Below are 17,538 nucleotides of genomic sequence, written 5' to 3' on the forward strand. Positions count from 1 at the left end.
AAACAATTCAAAGAAGAGAAAGTCCAAGTAGTAAGCAGATGAATGAAAAGATGCTCAACTCACTATAACATACCAAATTTTATATATTTTCATACGCACATGTATGTGTATATAATTAAACAATATATATATAATATGTATTTACATTCATCAGACAGAAAAAAAAGAGAGAGCAACATAATAGGGACATGGGGACAGGGTACCCTCATATATTGCTGGTAGAAATGTTAACTCATAAGAACTTTCAAAAAGAATCTGGAAACATCTTAAAGTAAAAGGTACATATATCATTTGATCAAGTGACTCTGCTCCTAAGAACATATCCTGTAGAAATATCAGCATGAATATGTAAGGCTATAATACAAGATTGTTTGCTTCAGCATGGTCTGTAGTGGCCAAAAATAGGAAACCAAGTCATCACAACACAGGGGAATGCTTAATATATTGCAGATGTTCAAAAGAAAGAATGATAGAGCCAGCCCTGATGGCCTAGTGTTTCAAGTTCCACACTCTCACCACTTTGGCAGCCTGGATTCACTTCCCGGTCACTGAACCACACCACCTGTCTACCAGTTGCCATGCTGTGGTGGTGGCTCACAGAGAAGAACTAGAAGGACTTACAACTAGGATATCAACCACATACTGGGGCTTTGGAGAGGAAAAAAAAAAAGAGGGAGACTGGCAACAGATGTTAGCTCAGGGCAAATCCTTCCCTGCAAAAAAATTTTTTAAAAAGTGATAAAAAAAGAGAGAAAGAATGATAGCTATATTAGCCAAGACAGGGAAGTTTCCAAGAGGTATTTATTGAAAATAGAAAATCAAGATGCAGCACACGGTATACATAAAAGACCACATGAATTTAATGATACCACATGTTGAAAACAATGAAAAAATATCGTATGTGTATATAATATATATAAATATATCTATACATAAATATGTACAGATATGCATATATGTATTTACACAAACATATATGTGTACATATATGTACAAAGTCCCAGATGACTTTATCCCTGGGGAGCTCTTTGACCTTGACTTGCCCGTTCTTTCTTCTCACTCACTGTACTCTAACCACTCTGGCCTTCTTCTAAAATTTCCCTCAACATGCAAAACCCTTTCCCACCTGGAACCTTTTTACCTGCCCTTCCCTTTTCCTAGAAAGCTCTTCCAGGATGCCTGGCTTCTTGTCCTCTAGATCTCAGCTTAAAAGTCACCACATAGAGCTGCCAACCTTAACCACTCCAGTCTTTATTACAGCATGCTGTAAATTTCCTTCATAGCACTTTCATAATTGGTAATTATTTTGTTTGTCATTTGTTACCTATGTATTGTCTGTTTCTCCCTTTGGGATGTAAGCTGCCATGTAGACAAGGAGTGTCCATATTTTGTTCACCACCATGTTCCTAGCACCTAACACAGTTAGTAAATGATATATCTCTTTCACAGACAAAATAGAATCCATCAAGCAAAACTCCACTAACTTTCTGCTCGCTCCTCAGCAACATCCCCACCTGTCCTTCATCCTCCAACTGAGGCACCGTTGCCTACCTGTGCAATGTGCCCGTGCTTTGCCTCTTCCTCGGGGACCTCACTCCACCAATTATTAACCTCTTTTCTATATCCTCAGCTTCTCCTTCTCTGAAGCTTTCTCCTGTATATACGCACATGCACTCAAGTCCTTCCCATTCTAAAACGAAGAGAGGTGAAGAAGGGATAAAAACACTTTACTTCTTTCTAATAAAGTGTACTTTGGGTTGAAGAATCTCCATGAATCTCAAGCAAGATAACTAACAACAACAACAAGTACACCTAGACATATAGTGAAACCTCATAACACCAGAGCCAAAGAAAAGATCTTAAAAGCAGCCAGGGAGAGAAAAGCAGGTTGCCTACAAAGGCGCAATGGTTAGACTGATACCTTCCTTCTCAGCAGCAAGTGTGGAAGCCAAATACATTGGACCAATGTACTGAGATAAAATAATTGCCATCTTAGGACTCCATATCCAGTAAGAACATCTTCCAAGAATGAGGGCAAAATAAAGACATTTTTAGACAAACAAAAGCTGACATATTCAGCAAACATTCTGAAGAATTGACTTCAGACAGAAAGATGGAAGCAGCAGATATGTCAGAGATGCAAGAGGAGTGAAGAGCACAAAAGTGGGATTTATATATTTTTATATTTATATGGACATGATGTATGAGAGAGGCAGCATTACAAATCGGTGAGAATCAGCAAGGAAAATATGGCCTTTTCAATAAATGGTTCTGGGGAAATTGGGTTATGGAAAAAAATGAAATCGGACTTCTCCCAAATAACTTACATGCAAAATTGGTTCTAAGTAGATTAAAATCCTAAATGTGAAGAGCAAAACAATAAAGCTTTTACAGTATATTATGGAAACATAATTTCATGACTTCAGAGTAGGAAAGTACTTTTTAAAGAAGAATCTATAAAGGAAAATGACTAAATGTGAGTACACTAAAATTACTGTTCTGTTAAAAGAAGTTCTGCTCATCAACAGGTACTGTGAAGAGAGTGGAAGGACAGGCCACAGCTTGGGAGGTGATGTTTGCAACACATGTAGTCAACAAAAGACTAATATCCAAAAATATAAAGAACACCTACAAATGAATGAAAAAGACAGCTAACCCATTATAAAAATGGCAAGTGATTTGAATAAACATTTCACAAAGAAGAAGTCTGTGGTCAAGAATATATGGAAAAGGTTCTACCTCATAGCAGTCTCCCAGAGAATGAGTATTTTAATGGATAAGAATAGAAGATGGTGTATGAGGACCCTCGGGGTCTGTCTGCAGGCTTAGGGAAGTGGTTCCTGCATTTCAAGGCCAGGTTCTCTCCGCTGAAATGTACTTGGGGTATTATACTTGGGAGATGAACTTCAGAAGAGAGAGCCTTCTCAAGTTAAGGAGCTATTATAAAATTTTGCATGAAGATAGTGATTCAGCATTTATGAAATTTCCTAGCAGATGAATGTGATTTTTACTTAGTGAAAATATGTAGCTAACTTTATCTTCAATGAAATTTGAGGGTGCCAAGCATAAGATCTCAAATAATAAGCATTTCCTTTAATGAAGGTAGACATTTTTGACAACAATCTGACGAAGGCATTATCTCCCTGTGCTGTGCCTCCGTCTGTCTCCCATCTCCTTTCTCATCTCGTATTCACTCAAACCACCCCCGTCGCACCCCAACTCTGATCTAGCTACATCTCTACATTTTACAATATTGTTTGCAATTTTTTGGTGGATTTTTATCCAATTCTTAGTGAATATTATTGGAAGAAAACATCAACACAAAATAAAATTGACAGTAGTTAAAACTGCACATGGTAAAATTTATGACTAAAAGTCAGTGGAAAATCACATGTTTTCAAAATCCAGATCTGTAAATTTTAAGTTGGGTGAATTGGATTTGGTACAAGTAATGACATCAAAAGGAAACATACGATAAAAACTATAAAGAGTAAAATTTGATAGGAACACAAACTAGATCAATGAATCACGTCTTTGCTACAAAAGTTTCTCTTTAGAAAGAAATTGATCACGTTGAAAATAGTATTGAAAAAATAAAAAGGGAAAATTGAAACAGTATATCTATTTTATATAGAAAAACTGACAAATAATTAAATTAGTTCCATACAGTTGACTTTGAAAAATACCATATCATTTTGATTATGACATTTTATCCAAATTATCCTAGAGATTAGTAATTTATTGAAGTGTTTTCCATGAATCCTGCAATTCATCCTTGTACATAAAAATAACTTATGTTTATTACTCAGTATTTTGTAAATTAGAAAATGGCAAATGTTTATTAATTACTTGTATCAATCACTATTACTGATTGATATGCCACATTTTTGCAACTAACATTTATTGAGTGCCAGTTGTATACTCCTCAATGTGCTAGGCACTAGGAATACAAAGATGCATGAGACAGATTTCTGCCTCAAGGAATTTACATGTACACTAAAATTGAAAATATAAGCCTAAAATTGGTTTATTTTGCTTTACCTTATTTGATTCTATTTATAAATCTGTGCATTTTTGAAAAAATGCATATAGTTGAAGATGCCACTTGTAAATTATTTATTCATTGCTTAGCTATAATGTCACCCCTTCAATGCAATGTCCTCTCCTGAATTTTCATTTATTTAAACGTATGTGCAAAGCTTAGAAATCAGTGCCAAAAACCTCCAAGCATCGCACTCAATATATGAAGCTGGCATTTTACATTCTGTAACAGCCTCTTCTTAATTTAGCCTGTCAGAGTGAGTTTGTCTTGTCAGTCCTCCATAAAGTCAAACCATTAATTTCCTCAACTGTCAGTGTACATATCACTTTCAGGATAAATCTATCAAATAAAACCTGACATCTCCCAGGCTTTGCCATCATTAGATAGTGATTAATGTTAAAAACTTCCATTTGCCTTGAACACTCCCCTTTCTAATTCAGTAATTGGATCAAAGAGAGAGGATATTGTGGTAATGGGCAGTGCAGTCTGTTTTCCAGGTGGCTCCTTCGGCTCCTGAAACAGGGAGTCTGACCCTCCCCCAGATCACTCCTAGCTTGAAGCTTCAAACGCAGTCCGCAACGGGACTTTGGCTTCGGCAAGGGTAACCCCAGGACTTTGGTATTCTGTGGTGATTCTCCGTGAATCTTATCGCCCAGGATGAATTCATTTCAAACTTTGGTCTGCAACAATATTAAGCTCCCAGAAATTAGTCTTTGAGACTTTCTTACACTGTATTAAATATACTTTATTAAAGTGTCTTTAATACAATGTATTAATACGCTGTATTAATATAGTGTATTATATACAGGGTATTAAAGCGTAAAGCTTTATGTTAGCTTCCCACTGTTCTACTGCTCACAGGAAATAAAATCCCTTCATAATCTGGCTCTACCCAGTCCTGCAGCCTCTTTTAATCTCAATTTTTTTTTCTCTGTCTCTCTCTTTCCCCACTCCAGCCTCATTGGCTTATTTGCAACCCCACTCTTTCCTGCCATGGATCTTTGCATTTTCTCTGCTGAAGTGACCTTTCCCCCATCCTCCCCCAGTTTCTTCTCTCCAGCCTTCAGGCTTCTGATTACAGGTCACTTCCTCAGGGCCACCTGCCCTAAGGCCCACACAGTGCTAGACGCTCTCAAGCACCTCTCCGTCACTAGCACAACTGTCATCACTTAGTATTTGCTTGATTATCTTCTTAGTGTCTCTTTCCTCTCATTCAACAATAGACTTCGTGAGAACAGGGAAATGTTCTGGCTTTTCGCCACTCTATCACCATAGCCGAGCACACACAGGGGCCCAACTCACACAAAAATGTTCAATAAAGATCTATTAAATTGCAGTGGGGCTGTTCCTTCATAGGTATTGCGTCTGTCTCTCTTTTTTTTTTTTCTTTTTGGCTGCTTTTAATGTTTCGTCTATTTTGGTTTTATGGCAATTCAATTGTTAGGTGCTTGGGTATGATTTTCTTTGTGTTTATCCTGCTTGTGGTTTTTTGAACTGCTTGCCTCTGTGAGTTAATATTTTTCATCAAATTTGGAAACTTTTGGAGCATTGATTCTTCAAATCTCTCTCTTCTCTTCCTGCCACTTCAGTTACACACAAGTAAGACTGCTTGATAACATTCCACGTCTCCAATGCTCTCTTCTGTTTTTTCAGATTTCTTTCTCTTTATGCCTCAGTTTAGCTAGTTTCTATTGTTTTTTCTGTACACAGTGTCCAATCTGCCCTTCAGGGCACTGTTTGCCCTTTGAAATCTCTGTGCTGCTCATAGCTGCTCCTTAGCTGTTATCAGCCAGGCCTTGCAGAGCTTTACCTTTGCACGTGTGTCTTAACATTTGGTCAAAGACTTAAGAAGACTCCTAAGCACATTTCTGGAATTCCTTCTTTGCATAGCTCCTTCCTTTCTGGTACTCTGCCCTGTAAAACTCCAGCAAACTTATCATCTCAAACTCTGCTCTCTGCCTGCTCGGCTCAGTGAGATTGCTGTGCTTGCTCTAATTCCCAATGCTGTGTTCCAGAAAGTGCATCCCCCCAGAAGCCGAGGGGATCAGGAGATTCGCTTCATGTGTGTCTCTTCTCTCAGGGATCACAGTTTTGCTCTGCGTTTTATCCAATGTCTCAAAGTCATTGTTTCATATATTTTTCCAGCTATATTATAGTTGTTTCTGGTTATATCTTGTAGTTGTTCACTACAAGAGGATTAACCCAGTACCAACTACTCTAGTTGCCCCATCTCCTTTACAATAAAATCCAAACTCCTTGCCCTGGTTGATAAAGCCCCATATAACCAGGCCCTTGCCAACTTCCCTGACTTCATCAAGGACCACTCTCCTCTTTACCCACCCATATTCCATACTGGCCTCCTTTCCACTCCTCAGACACACCAGCTCCTTCTCACCTCAGGGCCTTTGCACTGCTGTCTCTTCTGTCTGGGACGCTCTGCCCTCTGACACATGACACTTGACAGTCTCCTGCTCATCATGCAAGTCTGCCCAAATTAAAGCAGCCACCCAGTCATTGTCAGAGCAGCTTGTTTTCATTATTTGGAGAATGGATATCACATTCTGATATTTTTGTTTGTGTATCTCATTTCTTTCTTTCTTGGCTTACTTTCTGTCTTGTTTACTGCTGTATCTTTGATGCTGGAACTGTCCCTAGCACATGGGAAGCACTGGATATGTATTTCTTAGGTGAATGGATAGATGAATAAAACCCATCTTCTTCACTGCTTTATACTTTCCTCCTAAATTACCACAAATTTCAGTGGACATATTCAATCTCACATAACATACAGACGATGAAGAGGAAGATGATGATGATAACTTCTAACATTTATTGAGTTGTTATTACTATGTGCTAGGCACTGAGCTAAGAGCCTTACAGTCATTATCTCATTTAATCCTTATTACAACCCTATGAGGTATCTGCTATTATTACCAGCCTTGTAGATAAGGAAACAGGCACAGAGAAGTAGAGTGTCTTTCTGAGTGTCTCACAGCTAATCATATTACTTAATCCCTAGAGTTTATTATCCTGCCAGGGTTTCCGGAGGTGCTGCTGTCCAGGCTCTGATTTTTTTTCCACATGACTGGAGTGGGTTTATACTGCCTTTGAGACATGCTCAGGTCATGCTAGTCTCCAGTGCTGAAACATCGTGTACCACATCTGCTGTCCATTACTCTTTCGTGCCAAAAAAAGCCAATATTGTGCTATTGTATCCAGCCCTCATGTTTCTACTGTAGCATAAATATGCCTAACCAGCTGCTGCTAACGCTTTGTAATGCTTGTGACAACTCTACTGAGAACCCCCTCTTAATGGAGCAGATGGTGTGAAATCAAGCAGGCAAGTGGAAATGTAGTGACAGAACCCGGGGAGGGAGGTGCTGGTCAATGCTGCTACTTTTTTTTTTTTTTTTTTAAAGATTTGAATCTAAGACAGGTCATACTCAAGTCCCTATGCCTCTGTCCCAAAGGCAATACAAGATCTGGGATACAGGGTTAAAGGAAAGAAGTTTGGAGAATGAGAGAACCATTAGAAATGTTTTACAGAAGTGATTGATGAAATCACCAAATTGAATATGTTTCTCCAAAAAGCAAGAGGAGATGGAAAACAGCAGAAGGCAATGAATCGAGTTAAGGATTAAGGGGATAAATAGGAAGAACGATAATTTTTCCAGAGAGAGAAAATGACCTATCCAATGGCAATGTTAATAAATAAATAAGAGATGCAGTTTCTAATAATGTAAAGAGAAAAAGTTTAGAGTCAAATAGATCGAATTCAAACCCCAGATCCACTGCTTATAAGCCGTGAGACCCTGGGCAATCCTTACTGTCTCTGAGTTTGAATCATCCTTTGGATAATAAATCCTACAGTAGGATATGAAAGAGGGAGGTTGGGGCTAGAGGATGGTTACCTGGGGTATGGACAACATTTACAACAAAGCCAGTGAGAAGGTTATCCCACAAACCCCAAAATACAAGTAATTGAAGACAAACTGCCATCATTCATAGACCCTGCAGGGCATCAGAGTTTTGGAGGGGCTTACAGGAGGAGTGAAAGAAGGAAGTGCCAGGGTCTCTGACAGGCCTGAGAACTGGAGAAACCCAGGAAGAAGCAAAAGTACTCACTAGAAAGCACAGCAAGCCACTGGAGAACGCAGTTGCACCGGGGAGGGGTTTTGCTGACCCCGACACGGGGGAGAGGAAGGTGCTTGTGGCAGGAGGTTCTGCAGGGGGTGCAGCAGTGAATTCCCTTCCTCTCCTTGGCTGGCAGAACATTTAGAGTTTTGGGGGACCGAACAATGCCAAAGGCCATACAAAATGCAACCTGCAAGAAGCATTCCAAACTCTCAAACTCCTACCAAAGGTTTGGGTGTTTATGAGATCAGGGTGTAAAAACATTAATTTAATTTCATTTGAGACCAAGTCTCAAGTTCCCGGGCTACAAGGCTGTCCAGGCTGAAAATGGCCTGGATTCCATGAATGTTGTATGAGCTTGCAGAGCCATCTACGATGCCCTCGAGCAAGATTTATGATATCACGGGACATTGGCTACTGCCAGCCCATGGCCACAGGGTCTGGCAGTTTTGAGCTGGCTCACTCCAGAAAGAAGAAAAATTATGACGTTAAAAAATGTATCTGATCTGAGCATTCACTTGCATCTGTTGTTTGTGGATAAACGAGGTAGTTTTGAGAACAAATTATTTAAAATAATTTGCATATAGGATGTGAATTTCACCAGAAAGCAGGATATCTTGGCACAGATGTTCCCTGCCTCATTTTCGTCATCAGCTTTACAAAAAGAGGAGGGCTGCGATTTTAATTAGGGTGTTTGGGGAAAGCTTTCCTGAAAGGGGACATTGTGGCAAACACTTGAAGGAGGTGAAGTAGTGAACCCTGGGAAAAAGCATTCCAGGCACCAGAATTTCTGCATTCGGGGAATAGCAGGTTGGTCCGTGTGCTGGGGCAAGATTGAGGGCGAGAGGCCACTGGGCGCCGGACAATGCTGGCCTTGTAGGGACCTGTGAGGACCTAGGCTCTTACTTTAAGTGGGTGCAACCCCGTTTAAAGGGTTTTGAACAGAGAAATGACATAATCCGAATAATGTTTGAAGTGGATCATTTTCCTACTGTGTTAGTGAGAATTACTAACTAGACTGTGGGTGGCAAGGGTGGAAACAAGGGAACCAGTTAGAAAACTCCTGCAGCTATCAAGACGAGAGGTGAGGGCTGCCCGAGTCAGGTGGCAGCGGTGAAAAACGGTCAGATTCTGGATGTATTTTAAAGGCAGAGCCAATAGGACTTGTTCATATATTAGGCGTGGAGATTAAAGAGAGAGGATTCAAGGATGACTCCAGTGTATTTGGCCTAAACGACTAGAAGGATGGAGTTGCCATCAACTGGGATGGGAAAGACTCTGGCTGGAGAGTGTTTGGGGTTGAACTGTGTCTGGATGAGATTGACCCCCCAAATTCATATGGTGAAATACTAACTCCTGGTACCTCAGAACGTGACCTTATTTGGAATTAGGACTGTTGGAGATGTAACTAAGCTGAGATCATACTGAAGAAGGGTGGGCCCTTCACCCAATATGACTAGTGCCCTTCGAAAAGAGGGAAATTTGGACACAAACATGCATGGGGAGAACATCAGGTGTAGATGAAGGCAGGGATCTACCAGCCAAGGAGCACCCAAGATTGCCAGCCAGAAGCTAGCAGAGAGGCGCGGAACAGATTCTCCCTCACAGCCCTCAGAACCCTGATGACACCTTGATTTCAGACTTCCAGCCTCCAGAACTCTGAGCCGTTAAGTTTCTGTCATTTAGGCCATGCAGTTTGTGGCACTTTGTTACAGCAGCCCTAGGGAACTAATACAGAGAGGTTTGGAGGGAAAGGAGGATCAGGGGTTTGGTGTGAGGCCCATTAGATACAAGATGCCTATTAGACATCTAAGACTAGATTCAAGTACGCAGCTCAATATTAAAGTCAGAGGTTCAACAGAGAGCCCCAGACTGGGGACTTACTTTGCAAATTGTTAGCACATTCATGGTGTTTAAAGCCATGAGATGAGTGAGACCTAGAGATCTAGAGAGTGAGAGTAAACAGATAAAAAGAGGTCCAAGGAGGAGTCTACCACTAAGGTTGAGAAATAAGGAAGGACCTGCAAAGGAGACCAAGAAGGAGCCACCTGTGCAATAGGTGGGCAATGAGGAGCCTGTGGTGTGCCAGAAGCCGAAGGAAGAGTTTTAAGGATGGTGGAGAGAGAGACTGTATCGAATAATCCTGGTGGATAAGAGGATAACTGAGAATAGAGTTAGGAAGTCTTGTGATGATTTAGTGATTTTCGTGGAGCGGTGGTAATGAAAGCCTGACTGGATAGACTAATAGATCAAGAGACAAGGAATTGGAGACAACTCTTTCCTATAAAAGGAAACAAAGAAATTGAGCAATAGCGAGAAATAAAAGTGTGTTGACAAAGAATATGTATGCGTGTGTGTGCGTGTGCACTTGTATAAGATGGGCGAAATAACCCCATGTTTACATGCTGATGGAAATAATCCAGACAAGAGGGGAAGATCCATGATGGAAGTAAAAGAAGGAAGAATTGCTAGAGTGATGTACTCCAATAAGTGAGAGGGAGGGTTTGGGAACCAGGGCAAAGGGGAGTGCTGGCCATGGTTGGGAGCATAGGGGGTTCCTCTAAGGAACAGGAAGGACAGCAGAAACATGGGGGCAGATGCTGGTGGGTGGATAGATGTCGTGTTGGGAACTTTTGCAAGTTCTCCTCATAGTGTTTCCATTTTCTCAGTGAAATAGGAAGCCACGTTATCAGCTGAGAGACAGGAGTCAGGAGGAAGCGCTGGAGGTTTGAGAAGAGAGGGAGAGATGTGCGGTTGTCATTTAGGAGGGACAGAGTGACTGCTCTAGGAGAATGTGGTATGGAGCCACAGGGTGCTCAGACATTTGGTCAAACGTTATTCTGGGTGTGTCTGTGAGGGTGTTTCTGGGTGAGACTGACATTTGAATTGGTAGACAGAACAAAGCAGATTGCCCTCCCCAGGGTGGGCGGGCCTCATTCATTCAACTGAAGATCTGAATACAACAAAAAGGCTGAGTAAGAGGGAACTCTGCCTGCCTGACTGTTGAGGCTGGGACACCAGTCTTCTCCTGCCCTCGAACTGGAACTTTTACCTCAGTTCTCCTGATCTCCAGCTCACCAACTGCAGGTCTTAGGATTTCTCAGCCTCCGTTGCATGAGCCGAATCCTGTTGGTTCTGTTTCTCTGGAGAACCCTGACTAAACTAATACAGAAGGCCCTCACACAGCTCATCCTGGCTCTGCTGTCTTCTGGGGTTGGGGGAGCACCCTGCAGGAGGACCCCTGAGGGGCAGGGAAGGGGACTCAGGGCACGGGAGTGCTGTTTCCTCTGAGCTACTGCCCATACTCAGGAATGACTGAGGGGGGGGAGGGGGTTCTTTCTACTTTGTGGATTACGCCCCATGGTTCTGGACTTAACGGTGGCTTCCCACCTTCTCTTTCCTCCCATTTGCACCATTTTGCTCTCCATCTTCCAGCCCCGTGGCTTACCTGTAGTTTGGCTAAGAGTTCCAGGCTGTGAGTGCTGCCTTTCTCTGACCAAACAGAACTGGGGCAAGAGCAGCTAGTTCCTGAGGGCCTGCTGGCCCAAGCTCAGAAGAGCTGGTAGGAGCCAAAGTCTCTGGGGTCCAGTTACGTCAGCTCTGGATGGCACGGCCATGTCGTCTCACCTTCACTGTTACCTCAGTGTGCCCCTCTGGGGAAGCAGATAAAGGGTGCTCCTGCAGGACACGACGTCCCATCTCACTTCCCTCACACACAGGTGGGACCTCCCCAAAGGGAAGGGCAGGCCCAGGACAGCCGCTCCTCCCAGCCATACCACGGGCAGCCCCCCTGACTGTCTATGCCCTTAAATTACAAATGGCTTTTACGTTTTTTAATGATTGGGAAAAAATCCAAAGAAGAATAATATTTTGTGACACATGAAAATTATACAACATTCAAATTTGTATCCATAAGTAAAGGTTTATTGGCAGACAGCCAAACCCATTTGTTGAGGTCTTTTCTGTGGTTGCTCTCATGGGAAGAGTTGAGCAGTTGCAACAGGGACCATTGCAAATATTTACTATCAGGTCCTTTACAGAAAAAGTTTTCCAACCTCTGTCCTAGACATGGTGCTTCATCTGAGCCCAGAAATGCTAGGAGGAGCTAAAGCCTCTGGGCCCAGTTGGGTCAGACCAGGGAGCTACAGGCACTTTGGCTCTTGTTCAAAGGTCCTAAGAGCCCAATGGCTGGGGTTCGTCACTGAGCAGGTTGTGAGGGGGTACTGGGTGGGGACAAGCAAATACGGATGCTTCATACATCAAGTACAATACATCTATAAGCTTATTGAAAGTGAGCTCTGGGAAGGGCTTTAAAGATCTTCTAGTTCATTTTATAAATGAGGAAAACTGAGGCCCCTGGAGATGAAGTCATGTCCCAAGGCTGCACAGCTGGTTAGTAGCTGAGACCAGACTAGAACTCGCTTGTTTTAACTTCCCACTTCAGTCCTCTTTCCACAGCCTACTGCTCCATGGTCTTCCTAATGCTTTTGGGATCAGACTCTATTCCCTGAAACTATCCAGTGACCAATGTCCCTTCTTGCAAAGTTTGCCATGAGTCTCAATATAGGGGCATCTGGAGCCCACATGTGGCCTTAGGTTGGGAATTTCATATTTCTGACATTAGGCTGTCCATCAATAAAACCAGGAAATCTCTAGAAGCAATGATTCCAATTCCCTGGAACTTCTGTGCAGGCAAAAGGGCTCGAGTAGCTTTTGCCATTCAAAAGCTGGTCTCTGCCTTTAGATTGCAGAGACCTTTCCACTGACAGCCTCTCAAACATGCCCATGTATCTAATTAAAAATATGGATTTTCTGTTGTGAGTTAAAGCCAAAATATAGCTTCAAAATTTGCTTGGCCAAGTACCTTTAATAATACCTAAATACTCTCATGTGTTAAATATTCATCCATTTTCTCCATAACCACTTACAATAAATATTGATGATTGTCTAACTTTGAAAATGGCTATGTACATAGGAGAATATTCATGTGTGTCTCATTGATTTTCCTGACAGGGCCAAATGGAGCAGGTAAGCCCATTTCACACAACCAATTTCCAATTTTGCACAGACTGAATAGGAGAAGTGCTGTGGAAATGAATAATCAATCTTGCTACCATTATTATTAATAATATTTAGCTCACATATAGCTCCTTCCATCTTCTAAGCACTTTGCCAACATTAACAAATTTATTCACTAACACTCAAGGGAAGCATTTTTGTAATGGGAACGAGAGGCCAAGAGAGGTGTAAATGGTTGCCTGGGGCTAAGGAACAAGTCGGTGCTGCCAGAATAACCTCCAGTGAGTCCTGGTCCCCGCTGGATTTCTCACCTCCTTAAGTACTGGAGAAATATGGCAAGCCAAGGAGGCAAATCTAATTTTCCAATCTTAGTTTTACAAAGAGTATGTTCCCCATAATAATAAGAACTGCATAATAAAAGCTGCTATATTTTGAACACCTACTGTGTGCCAAACAATGCTAAGTGTTGGGGATATTAAAAGAAAAGAGCCTCTGCCCTGAGAAGCTGAAAGATTAGTGAAGGAGGGGGAGATGTGAATAATCCAACAGCACTCAGTGGGATGAGGGCCATACCTGAGCTCCACGGAGAGAGGGGCGGCCACGCGGAGGAGGAGCGCCCAGCACATCGTGAATGGAGAATGAGAAGCAGATGCTTGAGTCCAGGCCTACAGGGCAGATGAGAATCAGGGTTGGGGATTTAAGAAGAGGAGACGGCCATTGTAGAGAAAGGGAAAACCATGGGAAAAGGTAGCGCTGTCACCTCTGGAAACTGTGACTACTACAGCCGGACGGGAGTGAAGGTTGCCTGTCTAAGAGGAAGACAATGTGAATGATGCTAGAGAAATAATTGCAGAGGACTTGTGTGCCATTACAGCAGGCCATGTTTTCCAAAGATAGCTCTAATGATATGTCCCACCTCACTTGTTCTTCTACAATGTGACCTTACCACCCTCTGCCATCTAGAGGTGGGGCTGTGTCCCCTCCCCTTGAATCTAAGTGGGCTCGTGACTGCCTTGACAGATGGCATACAGTGGAAGGATGCTATGTGACTTCCGAGGCTAGGTCAGAGAAGGCAATCCACTTCTGCCTTGTCCACTGGGACACTTGCTTTTGGAGTGCTGAGCCCCCAGGTAAGAAGTCCAACAAGTCTGAGGCCACCAGGCTCCATGAACAGGTAACAGATAATTGTTCAGGTCAACGGCCCCAGCTGAGGTTCCAGCCAGCAGCCAGCATCAGCTTCCAGATGTGTGAGTGAAAACATTTCCAGATGATTCCAGCCCCAAACAGTCAAGCCACTCCCAGCTCTTGATTCTTCCCAGCAGAGACCCCAGACATTATGCAGCCAGATAAGCTATCCTTGTATGTACTATCCAAATTCTGACTCACAGAACCCAGGAGCATAATAAAATGGTTGAAATTTGGGGGTATTTTGTTACAGATCAAAAGTAACTAGAACAGCCATGCTATAGACTTTTTACTTTATTCCCAGGCAACAGAGAACCGCTGGAGGATTTTAAGAGGGAGTGTGATGTCATCAGGTTTTGTGTTGAGGGACAGGACCAGGGAGAGCTTGTGTGAAAGAGAAGATCAGCCGTTAGTGGTTTCTGTTTCTCAAGCCTATGACTCGTTCTTCTGAGGGGAATCTGGGTTGTCACCTTTTACTGTCACTGTTGGTTGACTTTGTCAGTCACACATCTCCTCTAGTTCAGTGATTCTCATTCCTGCCTGCACATTAGGGTCACCTGGGAGCATTAAAAAATATCCCATTTCCTGGGCCACACCCCGGATCAATTAAATGATAGTATGTGGAAAAGTGGAGCTCCAACACTGGTAGTTTAAAAGTGTCCCCAGGTGATTCTAATGTGCAGCCAACGCTGAGAACCAGTGAGCGAGCTGTTCCCCGACCCTGCAGCCTGAGCTCGGGGAAAGTGGCTCATGCTATAAATTTGAAACTCAGCTGAGAACTAAAATTACAAATTGCAAAATTTGTTATACTCTCTCACCTTGGTAGAAAAAGAAGTTTCTAGATACCAGGTGCTGGTTACTATAACAGAACCAAAGGAGAAGTTACAGACCTGAGGCCACATTGTGAAAAAGGTCCTGAGGGTGAATTTATGAAAGAGGGAACACTGAGGCTCTCTTATCACAAGAGCTCCTTTCTCTAAAACAGAGCTTCCAAGCATGGTTTGATGAAGCATCTCTTCCAACAAACTCTTTACTTTTGTCTGACACTGGCACAAACCAAAATGGACCAGTTACACAGTCATAGCACATGTCCTAGAAGCCAGATAAAAGAATGAGATAACCTCCCCTTGCGTGCGTATATATAGAGGTGCGGGGGCATGTGTGTGCAGGTCTAGGGTCATAATATTGAAAAGTAGTGGACCAGGCAGGATGGTGTAGAAAGGGACTGGACAGAGGAGAATGGAGTCAGGAATGCTTGCTGAACTTGAGCAGCCCACCTGCCCTCTCCGGGCCCCAATTTCCTCATCACGTAAGAAGGTAAGATGATCCTGAGGTCTCTTCCCCAGCTTGAAACTAGGATTCTATCGTTAGGTTACCAGAAAGCTCTGTATTTTGCTTTGTAATTATCATTCTGCCCCAGACTAGCCACGAGTCCTGGTGCATAGCAGCTCATTCTTCTGTGTATTAACCACGTATTTCTGATGCTTTGATATCTGGGGCCTTGATGACCCTGGAGAGACTGCTCTTCCCAGGGTAGTTAACTCCTAGAGATAAGAAAAGACTCGCCTGCCAGCATGCCTTTCATATGCAAAGCAACCAATCCAGATCCCACACACCTACCCCCTCCATCAGGTTCTCACACTGGGGGAGTGGGGTGGGGGGGCACTGTCCACCTGCCCTAATCACCCCAGGGCCAGGCACCAGACAATTAGGGACAGCTCCTCCAGAGCCTCCTGCAATTATTCAGACTAGCCGATCCTAAGCCTGTTTACCCTGCCTTGCCCATTCCTTCCCATGGAAACCACAGTAAAGGCTCTTGCCCACATTTTCCCCTGGTTCCCTCTGCCTCCTGACCCACCCTGGTGCTTCCTCATGTGCCCCCTCCTCTTGGGATCTGTGAGTGTAACAAGCTCTCTTTTCAATGGCCTGATCTGTTGGCCTTGCCACACTTCACTAATAATAAAACCTACATTTGAAAACACTCTGACCACAGCATTCTCACTTGTAAGTCACGTGTAAGAATGGTAACCTCCCTCTCAGTGTTTCTGAGAGAAACCACTGATCACAGGGACGCAAATGCAGTTCATCAAAGCCAGCGTGCTTAGAAGTTATAGTGACATTTCATAGCAATACATAAAAGCGCCTGAGGAGTCCACATGTTGAGACGGGCTGCTCCAGGCACCCCTTCCCTCATTCGCAGATCTGTACAGATGGCCAAGGAAACTGTCCACGGTGTCACAGCTGATTGAGATGGGGAAGTGAATGCAAAGAAGTCCTCCACCACGACCCAGCAACCATGGCAGTGTTGCGTTAACGAAACTGACATTAACCCTTCCAAACAAACCCTCTGTGCTCAACGGCACATATCCCCATCATTGCAGTGGTCCATTAGGGCTCGGGTTTCATAACGTTTCCCATAATTTGTATCATAATGGTGCACTGATATTATATGAGAGGGACCTGCAGTCTCGTCTCTGCTCCCCATTTTCATAGCTCGCACAGCAGGTTTAATTTCACAGCTTTTAGTTTCATGACATTCAAATACCAACAATTGATTGGGGGGAGGGGAGAGAACTAAGTTTATTGGAAATATCAGTCACTGCAAAAAATCCTGAAGGAAAACTCAACACTTTGTAAAAGGTTGTGAGATAAATAATTGCCTTCTGAATTGGGATGATTCCTGTTGTCATTAAGCCCCAGCAGAGATCTAATATGCTTTAATACTTCTGCTAGATGCCAAGAGACAATGCTACGATTGCAGTCACACAGACAATGAAAGCTAAGCAATTGGTCCCTGAGTCAGAAGACTTTTGGTTTTGTTGCCTTTTTTTATGCGTAAGATGAAATGATAGCCACGTCTCAACCTTGAGCCTACCTTTCTGCCATGATAATCATTTTATCCCTGTGAACACAATTGATTAGGGGCTTAGTTCCTAACTGATGCTCTGCACTGCCTTTGTAGTAGATATTTCTCATCCCAGCTCGCACATCTCCCCACCCCCGCCAACAGGCAAGAACAGTTGTATTCATTAAACAATGGGATCTTTCTAAACCATCCTTCTGGCAACTGGCCGCTATGGACTGAATTGTGCCCCCCTAAATTTATATGTTGAAGCATTACCCCCTAACTCCACCTCCCACAATGTGGCTGTATTTGG

The sequence above is a fragment of the Equus quagga genome, chromosome 8 (assembly GCF_021613505.1).
Source record: "Equus quagga isolate Etosha38 chromosome 8, UCLA_HA_Equagga_1.0, whole genome shotgun sequence".
NCBI lineage: Eukaryota > Metazoa > Chordata > Mammalia > Perissodactyla > Equidae > Equus > Equus quagga.